Here is a 15843-nt window from a genome sequence, read left to right on the forward strand (position 1 = left end):
TAACTAGGTAATTATTAAATTATTTTGTGATTCTTTCCAGAAAATAAAATCCATAGTGATTACACACACATACACTAACACACATGAGAGCACACTTTCATCTATTTTACACCTTTTTTCTCTTGGAGATTTTTTCATATTAACACATTTGTAACTACCTTCTATTCTTAACTGTATGATATTCCTTAAGATCAGCCAGTCTGTAATCAGCACGGATTTATATCCCACTTCTGCTGCTTTCTATGGAACCTTGGGCAAGAACTCGTGCTTGTGTCTTCCATCTTTAAAATAGGCATAATATCCCAATATTTTGTGTGATTTAGGTAAAATTATACATATTAAGTGCTAAGAAGAGTGGGTAGAAAGTGTTAGCTCTTGTTTTTGTCTTTGCTATTATTGTTGGACACTTTGAACTGAAGTTTATTTTATTGCATATGAATATCCAATTGTTCCAGCATCATGTGTTGAAAGACTGTCCTTTCTCTGCTGAACTGCCTTTTCACCTTTGATAAAATCAGTTGTGAATCTATTTCTGCACTCACTGTAGCTATTCTTTCCATTCCATTCTTTTGATCTATTTGACTACGTGTAACCAATGCTACACTGTTCTAATTAACGTAGCTTTATAGTAAGTTGTGAAATTAGGCATCCTCCAAATTTTTTCTTTCACAAAGTTGTTTTAGCTATATCAAATCCTTTGCATCCCATGTAAATTTTAAAATTTTTAAATCAGTTTCTCAATTGATTTTTAAAAACCTGCTTTTTTTAAAAATTGCGATTGTGTTGAATCTGTAGTTCTATTTGAGAAGAATTGCCACCTTAACAATATTGACTCTTTCAATCAGTGAACATGATATGCCTCCATACTATTTAGGTTTTTGTTCATTTCTCTCAATAATGTTTTACAACACATTTATGTCTACAGGTATTTCACATCTTCTGTCATAGGTCTCCCTATATTTCATATTTTTGATGCTATTGTAAATGGTATTTTTAAAACTTTAATTTCTGATTGTTTATTGCTCATAATTAGAAAGGCAATTGATTTTTTGTATATTGATCTTGTATCCTACAATTCTACAAAACTCACTTATTAGTTCCAGTAGCTTTTCCTATAAATATCACCAGATTTTCTATATACATGATAATGCCTTCTGTGCATTAAGAAAGTTTTACTTCTTCCTTTCCATTACGGAGACTGCTTATTCCTTTCTCTGACCTTATTGCACTAAGTAGAACTTCCAGTAAAATGTTAAATAGAAGAGGTGAGAGCAGATTTTTTTTTTTAAACCTAGGTTAAGGAGTTTGGGTTTGATTCTGAAGGTTGGGGGGAGCCAGTGGAGGGTTTTCAGCATGATCTCCTTCTGTTTTTTTCTTTTTAAATATTTATTTATTTATTTGGCTGCATTAGGTCTTAGTTGCAGCATGTGGGATCTTCGTTGCGGCATGTGGGGTCTTTCACTGTGGTATGCGGGCTTCTCTCTAGTTGCGGCGCACCGGCTTAGTTGTCCCATGGCATGTGGGATCTTAGTTCCCTGACCAGGGATCGAACCCATGTCCCCTGCATTGGAAGGCGGATTCTTAACCACTGGACCACCAGGGAAGTCCCAAGAGCAGATTTTTTTTCGTGATATTAAGAGACTGTGTTTTGGGTTTTCTCTAATCCCTCTGGCTAGAATACATCATTTTGTTTCTTCTCCCCCAACCAAATAGTCCTAAATGGCTTATGGCACTGGGGATAATTCTTTTTTGTTGTTGTTGTTAGTTTATGCTTTATAACAATTTTTTTTTTAAACTGGGGATAATTCTTCCCACACTCTAAAGTTGGTTATAAGAGCCAGTGATTCTCCTAGAATGGTTCCCTATCAGTTCACATGAAAACAGCAGGAACTCTTAGTTAAGCAAAAATATTTCTTAAGCAAAAATTTTGCCCATTTTTTTGAATTGGCTTGTTTGTTTCGCTTAAGTAAAACATTCTGCAAATTTGTAAAATGAAGGCTCAATGTTGTTATTTTTATTTTGTTTTAAAAATATTTATTTATTTATTTATTTTGGCTACACCCGGTCTTAGTTGCGGCATGTGAGATCTTCATGGCAGCATGCGGGATCTTTAGCTGCAGCATGCAAACTCTTAGTTGTGGCATGCGAACTCTTAGTTGCAGCATGCATGTGGGATCTAGTTCCCTGACCAGGGATCAAACCCAAGTCCCCTGCATTGGGAGCATGGAGTCTTAGCCACTGGACCACCAGGTAAGTCCCTCAATGTTGTTGTTTTTAAAAAGAGGTTCTGGCAACTTAATCTCTGTTAACACCTGCATTATGACTAGAGTAGTTCTGCACTTTACTCAGCATTGTAAAGGACCTGCCAAGTGACCAGTAGTACACAGTTACTATTCCTTCAGCTTGCTCTGAGTGACCCTAGATAGACCTCTTTCTATCGCTGTTTTAAAAGTTTTTGTAGCTAATAATAGGATAATAGGGCTGGTAGCTGGCCACTGTGAAACTGGCATTCAGGACATTGAATCTCTTCTTCTAGTGGGAGAAATTCCATGTAAGTCTGTTTGTAGCCTTGGCAAGAAACTATGACAGCCTAGATCATCAAATCTATATTTGTTTATAAGTTGGCAAATGGTGAAGACTTAAAAAGTAACATTACAGTAATAATGTAAGGAAATTTTCATCAGTACTGTCAAGAATTGTATATTTATGCCAAAAATATATGCCCAGGGCTGTTTCATTGTTAAGCATACTATAATGTCTCAGAAACATCAGGAGATTGTCACATTCTTGATAATATTTGTCACTTCGTGGACCTTCTTTTCTCTAAGTTTATGACAGCAGTTCACATAGCACCGACCTCATTTATCTCCATGCTGCAGTATAAATAATACAGAGCTTGCTAGTGATCCAGGTAACCTAAAATTTATATTCATATAACTTTTAGGATTATTACTGGCCTTTGTATACATTCAGTAAATACAGCAGTTAAAGGAGTAATTGTACCACCAATCAATTTATCATTCTAGACTGTATCTTTTACTCAGTTACAAATACTATGTTTTGATTTGGGCTTTTTTTTCCCTGTAATATATCAAAAACATTCTTTTCTGAGAAATCATAAGAAATTTAAATTTTGTTAGAGGTCGATTTAATTTTGGCCTGTTGTTTTGGAAGGGCCCATCCTCTGGAGACTGGCTAAAAAAGCCTTCAGCCTGGCTCCTCTGGGACCAAGCTGTCTCCTTAGTACTGTTGGGGTTAGTTTGCAAGTTGTTTGAATTGAGCCTTTTGTGCTGTAAAATGTTTGAGCTATTTGTAAATTGTTTACATTAGAGGAAAAACCTCTGACAAATGAGATCCTGGTTTTTGAAGTATTTTGAAGCTACCCTCCCCCCCCTTACAGGGATTTCAGCTGATTTTATGTTTAAAACACATGGTCCTTCCTCATGTGCATTTCTAACTAAATGGACTAACCTGACCAAAGGCAATTTAGAACATCAGTGGCCATTATGGGGAACTTTTGAATTCTCCAAACTTAATTTCCTTAAAGCAGAATTGGACTACAATAGCTCAAAAATTTCAGAACTGAGTGGAGTGCTTATTTTGATAGGTATTTTGAGGTTACCCAATGTTATCAGGAGTCTAAAACTGACTCTCTGCAAAGTAAGATTTTAAGATTAACTGAGACAAACAAAGGATTAAAGAAAGATAAGATGGATCCCGAGGCCTCAGGCTGCTTCTTCTCTTCCTTGGCCAGGCTCCACCTCCAGCACCATCTTCCTCCTTTTCTTCTAAGCCACTTTATGCCTCCTCTATAGCCTCAATTTCCCCACAGTAATCTCTCACCAACCTTTCCCTTTGCTCTGAAACTCTCCCCACTTTTCCTCTCAACTTGTCAGTCAGAACCCATCTCTTTAAAATTAAGCTTTCTGAGGATCCAGGAGCTAAACCCTTAATTTCTCATACTCTCTGAACTAAAGCTGAATTGCGAGCCATAGTCAAAGATTTTCCCAAAGTAACTGGCGATCCTCACAGATTTGCTAAGGAATTTAGTATAGTCATTTAAACTTATCAACCTCATCTCTCAGACTTATATCAGCTAATTCATATGCCTTTTGGCAAAGACCGGGGCAAGCAGTGGATGAAAACTGCTAATTGGGAAAATCCTGAAAGGTCTCTAGAATTATAACCAGGAGACTAGCCCACTAACTTATATGATCAGGCTAGATCAATCATTAGGCAAACTTCATTGAGCAATTCCTAAGGCTTTTCAAAGCCGTTGATTAGAACAAAATTCAGGCTTGCACACAAAAATCTGATGGACCTGTTCCTGATCATCATAATCAACTCAGATTATTTTTAAAGAAAATTTTAGTCTTCCTTCAGATATTCATTTCACTCAGGTAGCTTTTAACCCTATGTTTATTAATGGGCTGAATCAGGACCTTTCCCTTCTAGTGAAAAGATCCAGAGTGGAATGGGAAACTATGTCCACTCCAGATTTTGTTAATCTGGCAAACCAGCTCTCTTGCACTGTAAAAGCAAGAGCGCCAAAATTCTTAATCTTCACCTCCAATGAATGAAGGATCCAAGACAAAAACAAAACCTTTCTAGTTTCTGCTATTATTGAAAAGAGCAAGGACATTGGAAAAGAGATTGTTACAAATTTAAGCACTTTGGGTGCCTTCAGACCTCTAACCAGCCTTTCCACCTTCCTCCCAATTCTCAGTGATGGGACTGTGAGGAACTACAGGGACTCTTCCCAATCCTCCCTCTTAATCAGCTTGGTAAAACTTTTCTCCGGATTAGGGATGAATCTCTTCCAGTTCTAGTTGCCACTTGAGCCAAACTTTCAGTGCTCAACCTTACTACTATAAAACAGCCACTGCCTTTTAGTACTAAAACAGCTAGAATAGGGGGGATCTCTAATGAACCTCAAGAGGTTCCTGTCTCTGAACCTGTTCCCTTTTGTTTAGGCCCTTTGGGAGATACTTACTCTGTTCTTTTTAGTTCATCCACCCCTACCCATTTATTATGCTGAGACTTCTTAGACAAGTATGCTAGAATTTCTTTCTCCCAAAAGGGGGAAATAATTCTAGAATCTGACAGTAGTCATCAAAGTAACACACTAGGTGAATTAAATGACCCTTTATTTGTTCGGTCTCTGATGGTACTAGAGCAGATTCTGGAAACACTGATCATTTGTTCCTATTGAATCAGCTACCATTTCCTTATGGGCAAAATCTCCAAATGATGTTAGCAAAATTCACAGCACACCTCCCATCAGCATTCAAATAGATCCCTCAAAACCTCCTCCCCCAATTAATCAATACTCTATAAGTAATGAAGTATTTCAAGGCATAAGGCCCATCATAGAAGATTACAAGGCTCAAGCTCTCATCATCCCTTGTACTAGCCTCTGTAACACTCCTATTTTATCAGCGATAAAACCCAAGGGCCAAGGATAGAGATTTGTGCAGGACCTCTGAGCAATAAACAACATTGTTATCCCTCAACACCGTGTTGTTCCTAACCCTCATACGTTACTAACATCCACTCCCACCGATGCCGAAAGCTCAGCCTCTGTACACCGGTGCCGAATCGAATCTCGGAGACAGGGTTTTGGGCGAAGTAGAAAAGAATAGCTTCATTGCTTTGCCAGGCAAAGGGGGACACAGAGGAATCCTACCCTTGAAGACTATGTGTCCCAACCCAGAAGGATCTGATGAGGAGTTTTATAACAGTGGTTCAAGGGTGGGGTTGCTGATGAGATTAAGGTGTATGCAGGGCCTTCATTCCTCTAATCTGGTCTCAGGTAATCGTCTTGATGAGGTTCTCTGGTTCCTTTAATGTAGCCTCAGGTGGTCTTTCTCTGGTATGAAGAATGCCTATATCTTAAAGAGCTTAAAGGTGTCCCTTCAGGTGGAACCAGGACCCTGCCCCAAGGCTACACTATTGTTTCCTGGCTGCCCCTCCCTTGTCTTTGCATCCCTTCCCTTCCTTGATAGCAACAGTTGGAATCTGCCCTTTGGAACTCAGGGAAGGTCATGGAGTCAAGAAACAGGAGACAGAAAGGCTTTTGTGCCCAGGAGGTCCACAGGGTCCTGCTTGGTTTCACCACTGGAAGTAAATTCTTTACTGTAATTGATTTATGCAGTGAATTCATTATTCTAATTGATGAAACCAGCCAATACCTTTTTGCCTTCACTTGGGAAGAAAAACAATTCGCCTGGACAGTAATGCCTCAGGGTTTTACTGAGAGTCTTTCTAATTTCTCACAAATCCTGAAGGCTGATCTGGATGATATAAAGTTCCCTAGAGGTTCTACTTTGTTGCAATATGTAGATGAGTTGCTTCTTTACTCTCCTTCTCAAGTCTCACAGGAAGATAGCATCCACTTGCTAAAGATTTTAGCTTCAAAGGGAATAAGGTTGCCAAAGAAAAATTGCAGTTTTCCCAAACCCAGGTTTGATATTTAGGGCATCTGATATCAGAACAAAGGCTACACCTAGATTCAGATAGACTTCATGGTGTCCCAAGTTTCTCAAAGCTAAGTACCAACTTGCAAGGTTTTCTCAAGCTAGTTGATTATTGCCAAAATTGGATTCCAAATTTCTCTCTTATACGATACCTCTATATGTTTTACTCAAAAATAAGAACTCCAACCTAATTTTATGGGAAAAACCAGACAACATAGCCTTTGAAGCCTTAAAGGAATGTTTGATGAACCCACCTGCCCTTGGGCATCCCAATTATCAGATTCCCTTTTCCTTTTTTGTATATGAAAAGGAAGGGAATGCCCTTGGGCTACTAACTCAAAAACAAGAGACCACCATCCACCCATAGAGTACTGTAACCAGCAACTGGACCCTGTGGCATGGGTCCAGTTGGTGGCTACACCTCTTTCCTTAGAGCCATTATGGCCACTGCCCTTATAGTTAAAGCCACCAAAAAAATCATTGTGAGATGCCCTTTAACAATTTTTGTACCTCATAGAGTAGAAGCTCTCCTGAATTCTCATCACATCAACATTTCTCAGACAGCTGCCTTACCTCTTATAAGTCCTTTTGTTAACTGCTCCTCACATAACTCTTACATTATAATAGCCTTAACCCAGCTACTCTTCTCCCATCCATCATCAATGAAGTCCCTCACTACTGCTTAACACTGACAGACCACCTCCTGACTCCTCATGATGATCTACAGGAAAGTCCACTGGTTAACATTAACTTTTCATAGTTCATTGATGGTTCTTATTTAAAAGGTGACAATGGCAAATATTGTGCTGGGTATGCTATTATAACTCCTTTTGATGTCATTGAGGCAGCATCTTTACTTATGGCTACTTCGGCCCAACAGGCTGAATTTTACTCTTTAACATGGGTCTGTACTTTAGCCAAGGACAAAACTGCCGTTATTTATACTAAGAGTAGATATTCTTTCAGAGTGGTTCATGATTTTGGAATGTTGTGGAAGCAACATGGCTTCCTCACATCCAGTGGAAATAAAAATTTTAAATGGCCCCTATGTGCAAGAATTATTGGGTGCAGTACTTTTTTGCCTGATCTTTTGCTATTATTAAGATTCTGGGGCATTCTAAATTTGACTCTCTGGAAGCTAGGGGAAATCATCTTGCTGATATTTCAATAAAGAATGCTGTAAAGGGACCAACAGCAGCCAAACCTCTGTCATAATACGAAGGGATATTTCTCCCAAATGATAATTTAGAAAAGCTGACTAGAGAAGCCCAACAGTTGACCTCAGAAAAGGAAATCTCAGACCAATCCTTTTTGGAACTCATAAACTCTCACTCTTTGAAATAGTCACAGGACGTTCAATGTACTTAGCTTCTGCTTCTTCTGACCTACAAGTGAAAAAAAAGGAGAGATATTCCAATATTGCAAAGACCTAATGACTTCTATTAAAAATAACCATGCTTTGGTAAAGCAATCTTTTCATAGTGCACCCTTGGGAGAAAAAGCATCACACATTACAATCTGGAGATTTTTGTCTATTGGAAAAGACACCTCCAGAACTGTTTTCAACCTCATTGGAAAGGTCCTTATCAGGTACCACTAACCATCCCTTTGGCTGCCAAACTTCAAGAAATAGACTGTTGGATTTATATGACCCACCTATAGAAAGCACCAAACCCTGACTGGAACTGCACATCATCTGGTGATATGAAAGTAAAGATTTCCCAGAACTGAAGCAGATGACATCTAATGAGACAGATTTCCCAAGATATCTGGACCTGTCCTGTTGGCAGTTTGTCACCAATCCTTGGATGATGACATAATGCTTCAGATGATCTCTAATGACTATGATCTTGATAATATATGGACTTTATATAAAAAGTGTCTGATTGCAAATGAAGCAACTGACAAAGGATTAATCTCCAAAATGTACAAGCAGCTCATGCAGCTCAATATCAAAAAAACAAACAACCCAATCCAAAACTGGGCAGAAGACCTAAATAGACATTTCTCCAAAGAAGATATACAGATTGCCAACAAACACATGAAAGGATGCTCAAAATCACTAATCATTAGAGAAATGCAAATCAAATCTACAATGAGGTATCAACTCACACCAGTCAGAATGGCCATAATCAAATATCTACAAACAACAAACGCTAGAGAGGGTATGGAGAAAAAGGAACCCTCTTGCACTGTTGGTGGGAATGTAAATTGATACAGCCACTATGGAGAACAGTATGGAGGTTCCTTAAAAAACTAAAAATAGAACTACCATACGACCCAGCAATCCCACTACTGGACATATACCCTGAGAAAACCATAATTCAAAAACAGCCATGTACCAAAATGTTCATTGCAGCTCTATTTACAATAGGCAGGACATGGAAGCAACCTAAGTGTCCATTGACAGATAAATGGATAAAGAAGATGTGGCACATATATGCAATGGAACATTACTCAGCTGTAAAAAGAAACGAAATTGAGTTATTTGTAGTGAGGTGGATGGACCTAGAGTCTGACATACAGAGTGAAGTAAGTCAGAAAGAGAAAAACAAATACTGTATGCTAACACATATATATGGAATCTAAAAAAAAAATGGTTCTGATGAACCTAGGGGCAGGACAGGAATAAATACACAGACGTAGAGAATGGACTTGAGGACACGGGGAAGGGGAAAGGTAAGCTGGGACAAAGTAAGAGAGTAGTATTGACATATATACACTACCAAATGTAAAATAGATAGCTAGTGGGAAGCAGCTGTATGGCACAGGGAGATCAGCTCGGTGCTTTGTGACCACCTAGAGGGGTTGGATAAGGAGGGTGGGAGGGAGACGCAAGAGGGAGGGGATATGGGGCTATACGTATGCATATAGCTGATTCACTTTGTTATACAGCAGAAAGTAACACAACAATGTAAAGCAATTATACTCCAATAAAGATGTTAAAAAAACAAAAAAAGTGCCTGAGAATTCTCCCCCCTACCTCTCCTTGTTTCTCAAATGTGACCTTAATAGGTTTTCAATCTGTGCACTTTCCTTCTGATGTGAGATGCTACACCCAGGAAAGATCTTTCCTGACATTGAGGGACAAAAGCCACTGAAACTAGAAAACCTGACTCTTCATCAGTGATGCTTTCAGAGAAAGATCTTGATCCAAATGGGGAAATGTAAAAAAAAATAATAAACAGAAACCTCAGTTAAACAGAGTTGGGAGACTAGAAGGGGTAGCTCTCACAACATAGCAACATAGCAGAGCCTAACAGGAAGAAGGAAGACTCTTCTTTCCTGGCAAAGACTTAGCCAATGGAAAGCCATGGATTCTTTGTTTACTGTAGCCTTCTCAACTTCCTTTTCCTTTCTATAAAAGTGTTCTCTTTCTCTTGCTGTGTGGGAACCTGTGTGTATCTCACCATCATGGCAGATCATGAATTTTAATTCTCTGATAATCCCAAATAAACCCATTTTTGCTCAAGAAATATCTGGAAGTCTATTTGTTTTAGGTCAACAAAAGATTCCTAGAGCAACTAGATCTAGGGAACAGGGACTCATGGCTGGGCTGGAAAGATAATGTGAAGAATTTCAGATCAGCTCAACCACAATACAATTACAATTTTTTAAAACTCTGGCTCCTTCAAAATATTCCCATTTTTAAGAAAACAATCCCCCTTTCTTAATATTTTTTTAAAAGCACATCAGGGCTATTTTTAAAAGAATTGTAAGGATCTGGTTTCAGGGCATACGATTGTCCTTTCCTGATATGAAAAATGTTTGTATCCTTATAAAATCCATATGTTGAAGCCCTAATCCCTAATTTGATGGTATTTGGAGATGGGGCCTTTGGGAGGTAATTAGGTCATGAGGGTAGAACCTTTATGAGTGGGATTAATGCCCTTTTAAGAAGACAATGTGAAGATATAGCAAGAAGTTGTCCCTCTGTAAACCAGGAAAAGGACTCTCACCTGGAACCAAGAGGCCAGCACCTTGATCTTAGACTTCCTAGCCTCCAGAACCAGGAGAAATAAACATTTGTTGTTTAAGCCACCCAATCAGTGGTATTTTTGTTATAGCAGCCAAAGCTGACTAAGGTATTCCCCATTTCTTTGACCATAATATTACAATAATCATTTTTCACTTGGTGAACTAAAACAAAATTAAATTAAAAAAACAATTGATGAGTTAAGTTCCAATGTTCTGATAAGGTGCTAGATATTTAGATTTTACAGTATAATTAATTCCAAATTATTTTTGAAAGTAGGCTGAGACCAGACTTAAATGAAACTATTATCTTTATTAGTTAAGTATAAATTAACCTATGTTTCTATTTCCTGGTTGTCTTTAAAAATATTTCTGCAATGTTCTCTGTAACTAGTGAATTGGGCCAAATACAATTTTTATATAACTGTTTGTCACTGTTATACATTTATAAATTTTGCTAAAACTGTATTGTTGACTAATGTATCTTTGGCTAATTGGTAATATTGGTTGCCAAATACCTGGTGCAATGGGAAATGCAGAGACTCTGGAGGTAGACCTGGGTTTAAATGTTGGCTAAAACACTTAAGAGTGCTGATTGCCTAACCACATGATCTTTTCAGTCTTTGTGGTACTTCTAGAGTAGCTCTGCTCAAAAGAACTCTCTGAGGTAATGCAGATGTTCCATAATATCTGTCAATTGAGCAATTAAAGTGTAGCTAGTGTGAACACTGTGGAAATGAATTTTAATTTTATTTAATTTTAATTAATTTATATTTAAATATCTACCCATGGCTAGTGTCTATTCTGCTGGATATCACAGCTCTAGAGTGTAAAATAAAATACTAACCACCATTACAATCATATCCAAAATAATTAAATAAAAAGAATGATAAATTCTTAACTTTTAATCATTAGCAGCTTTTAATCAAAACAGTTTATAATTTTATTTCTTCTGATTTGAAAAAATAGCATTTGACAAAATACAACATCCAGTCATGACAAAAAGACCCAACAAATTCAGAATGGAAGGAACATACCTCTACATAATAAAGGCCATATATGACAAGCTGACAGTTAACATCATACTCAATGGTGAAAGTTGACAGGTTTTACTCTTTGCTAGGACGTGGGGGTGGGGGAAATGGGGGAATTATCCATCAAAGGGTACAACTTCTAGTAATAAAACAAATATGTCGTAGAGATCTAATGTATAGCATGGTGATTATAGTTAATAATACTCTATTATAAATTTGAAAGTTGCTAAGAGAGTAGATCTTAAATGTTCTCACCACAAAGAAGAAGTGGTAATTATGACTTGATGGAGGTGTTAGCAAATACTCTGGTGGTAATCATTTTGAAACATATAAATGTTATCAAATCGACACTTTGTACAATTGTTACCCAATTTATATGTCAATTATATCGCAATAAAGCAAAACATGCAAAAAAACAGCAAACGCACACAAAAAATAAAAATAGAAATGATATTTACTCGTAGAACAATGCTAAGAAAAGTGAATCTTTACAATGTAGGCATGGAAAAGATTTTTGATGCTTATTTGAAATAACCATCGGTGGTTGGTCCTTCTTAAACTGTCAAGTAAATAGGTAGAAGAATTTTGCAAATTTCATTTAGATATAGGCACATAATATCTATTCTAAGTCATGGTCTATCAGATAATCTTTATAGCTTGTTCTGTACTGCTTATTACATTAATGATATCTCAGTGATTATATTATATAATCATAACTTATTAAAATGTAATTAATTTTACAGTAGGTCCTTGTTAGTTATCTGTTTTAAAAATAGCAGTGTGTACATGTCAATCCCAAACTCCCAGTCTATACTTCCCCCATACCCTCTCCCCAGGTAATCATAAATTCATTCTTTTAAGTCTGTGAGTCTGTTCCTATTTTGTAAATAAGTTTTATTTGTATCATTTTTTTTTTAGATTCTGCATATAAGTGACATCATATGATATTTGTCTTTCTCTGTCTGACTTACTTCACTTAGTATGATAATCTCCGGATCCATCCCTATTATATTAGATAATCATAGCTTGTACTATATAAATTAGATGTGTGTGTCACCTGAGGGTTCTAATAGGATGGCCTCTGAAATGATTGAGTGAATACTGTCTTGTGACTTCAGACTAGATACAGGTAATGAGTATCTTCACTTGCCTGCTGCAGAACAGTTACATAATTCATCTATCATTTTATGAGATAATGATTTGCTATGTGGAACAGTATTATTTTGACTTTAGTTATTCATGTAGTTTATTAGTATACTGAATACCCATTGAAAAACACTATAGTGTTAAAGATTGTAAATATACAGTCAATACAAACTTTCTTTCACAGTATCTTCTTGCCCAATACAAGTGACTGTACATTTATAATTGATGATGGATGAAGTTAGTTATTCATATATAATACTCAATTTAGATGATTAAGTATGTATAAATCTACAACGACTTATGGGGAATAGTGGTTTCAGTAAAAGATTTGGTTAATTATAAAATATAATTGTTTTTTTAATTAGGCAGTTTACCCCAATTAGTCTGCAAAATTGTGTAAATCTGATTAAATGAGAGAAAAATCAAGATCCATTATTGAAGACCAAAGCATGAGCTTAATGGCTATAGATTTCCTTATTGTAGTACTCTTGAAAGCACAGTCAAAAAGTGATCTGCACAAGTAAATAGATGAGTTAAAGTAAATTAAAAGTTTCTTTCTCTTATAACAGTGGCAACAGTTAAGTCTCAGCTTCCTTCTTAGGAAATGAAAAGACATAATTTCGAAGTTTTCCCCAAAATATTCAATTTTAATCCCTTCTTAAACTTGTAATTGCTTTAAAATAGTTTAAATAAAACTGGAGCTTATAAAATGAAGTAATAAATTTAGCAGCACAAAAACTTTCAAAGAAAAGAGAAAGTATACATTGTATTTACTCCCAAACTCCCATTTAGACATATTTCAAATCCTAGGATTAAATCTTTTCTAAGGGAGTGACCTTCAAGATGGCAGAGGAGTAAGACTTGGAAATCACCTTCTCTGCACAAATACATCAAAAATAAGTCTACATGTGGAACAACTCTTACAGAATGCCTACTGAATGCTGGCAGAAGACCTCAGACTTCCCAAAAGGCAAGAAAATCCCCATGTACCTGGGTAGGGCAAAAGAAAAAAGAAAAAACAGAGACAAAAGAATAGGGACAGGACCTGCACCTAAGGAGGAAAAGTTTCCACACACTGGTGGAGATGGGGGTTGGGTGGGAAGGAAGCTTTGGAGCCACAGAGGAGAGCACAGCAACAGGGGTGCAGAGGGCAAAGCAGAGAGATTCCCTCACAGAAGATTGGTGCTGACAAGCAGTCACCAGCCCGAGAGACTTTTCTGCTCACCCACCGGGGTGGGTGGGGGCTGGGAGCTGAAGATCAGGCTTCAGAGGTCAGACCCCAGGGAGAGGACTGGGGTTGGTTGCGTGAACACAGCCTGAAGGGAGCTAGTGCACCACAGCTAGCCAGGAGGGAATCCGGGGAAAAGTCTGGAACTGCCTAAGAGGCAAGAGACCATTGATACGGGGTGCACAAGGAGAGGGAATTCCTTCCCTGTCTGCCCACAAAACGCAGAGCACCAACTAAACGAGCTCAAGAGATGGGCATGAGCTGCGGCTATCAGCTCGTACCCCAGAGACGGGCATGAAACACAAACGCTGCTGCTGCAGCCACCAAGAATCCTGTGTGCAAGCACAGGTAACTATCCACACCCCCCCCCCCAGGAGCCTGTGCAGCACACCACTGCCAGGGTCCCGTGATCCATGCACAAGTTCCCCAGGAGAACACATGGTGCACCGCAGGCTGTTGCAACGTCACACTGGCCTCTGCTGCCACAGGCTCGCCCCGCATTCCAGTTATAACTATCGCACCCCTCCGTCCCCCCAGCCTGAATGAGCAAGAGCCCCTTAATCAGCCACTGCTTTAACCCTGTCCTGTCTGGGTGGGAACAGATGCCTGAGGGTGACCTACATGCAGAGGTGGGGCCAAAACGAAAGCTGGACCCCAGGAGCTGTGCGAACAGAGAAGAGAAAGGGAAATCTCTCCCAGCAGCCTCAGGAGCAGCGGATTAAATCTCCACAATCAACTTGATGTACCCTGCATCTCTGGAATACCTGAATAGACAACAAGTCATCCCAAAATTGAGGTGGTGGACTTTGGGAGCAACTGTAGACTTAGGATTTGCTGTCTGCAACTTATTTGTTTCTGATTTTTATGTTTATCTTATTTCAGTTTTTAGAGCTTGTTATCATTGGTAGGTTTGTTTATTGGTTTGGTTGCTCTCTTCTTTTTTTTCTTATTATTTTATTTTTATTTTTCTTTTTATTTTCTTTTTTATTTTTTAAACATCTTTATTGAAGTATAATTGCTTTACAATGGTGTGTTAGTTTCTGCTTTATAACAAAGTGAATCAGTTATACATATACATATGTTCCCATATCTCTTCCCTCTTGCATCTCCCTCCCTCCCACCCTCCCTATCCCACCCCTCTAGGTGGTCACAAAGCACCGAGCTGATCTCCCTGTGCTATGCGGCTGCTTCCCACTAGCTATCTATTTTACATTTGGTAGTGTATATATGTCCATGACACTCTCTCACCCTGTCACATCTCACCCCTCCCCCTCCCCATATCCTCAAGTCCATTCTCTAGTAGGTCTGTGTCTTTATTCCCGTCTTGCCACTAGGTTCTTCATGACCTTTTTTTTTTTTTTTTTCCTTAGATTCCATATATATGTGTTAGCATACTGTATTTGTTTTTCTCTTTCTGACTTACTTCACTCTGTATGACAGACTCTAACTCCATCCACCTCATTACAAATACCTCCATTTCATTTCTTTTTATGGCTGAGTAATATTCCATTGTATATATGTGCCACATCTTCTTTATCCATTCATCCGATGATGGACACCTAGGTTGCTTCCATGTCCTGGCTATTGTAAACAGAGCTGCAATGAATATTTTGGTACATGACTCTTTCTGATTATGGTTTTCTCAGGGTATATGCCCAGTAGTGGGATTGCTGGGTCGTATGGTAGTTCTATTTTTAGTTTTTTAAGGAACCTCCATACTGTTCTCCATAGTGGCTGTATCAATTTACATTCCCACCAACAGTGCAAGAGTGTTCCCTTTTCTCCACACCCTCTCCAGCATTTATTGTTTGTAGATTTTTTGATGATGGGCACTCTGACCGGTGTGAGATGATACCTCATTGTAGTTTTGATTTGCATTTCTCTAATGATTAATGATGTTGAGCATTCTTTCATGTGTCTGTTGGCAATCTGTATATCTTCTTTGGAGAAATGTCTATTTAGGTCTTCTGCCTATTTTTGGATT

This window comes from Eubalaena glacialis, chromosome 5 (genome assembly GCF_028564815.1).
Source record: "Eubalaena glacialis isolate mEubGla1 chromosome 5, mEubGla1.1.hap2.+ XY, whole genome shotgun sequence".
Classification (NCBI taxonomy): Eukaryota; Metazoa; Chordata; class Mammalia; order Artiodactyla; family Balaenidae; genus Eubalaena; species Eubalaena glacialis.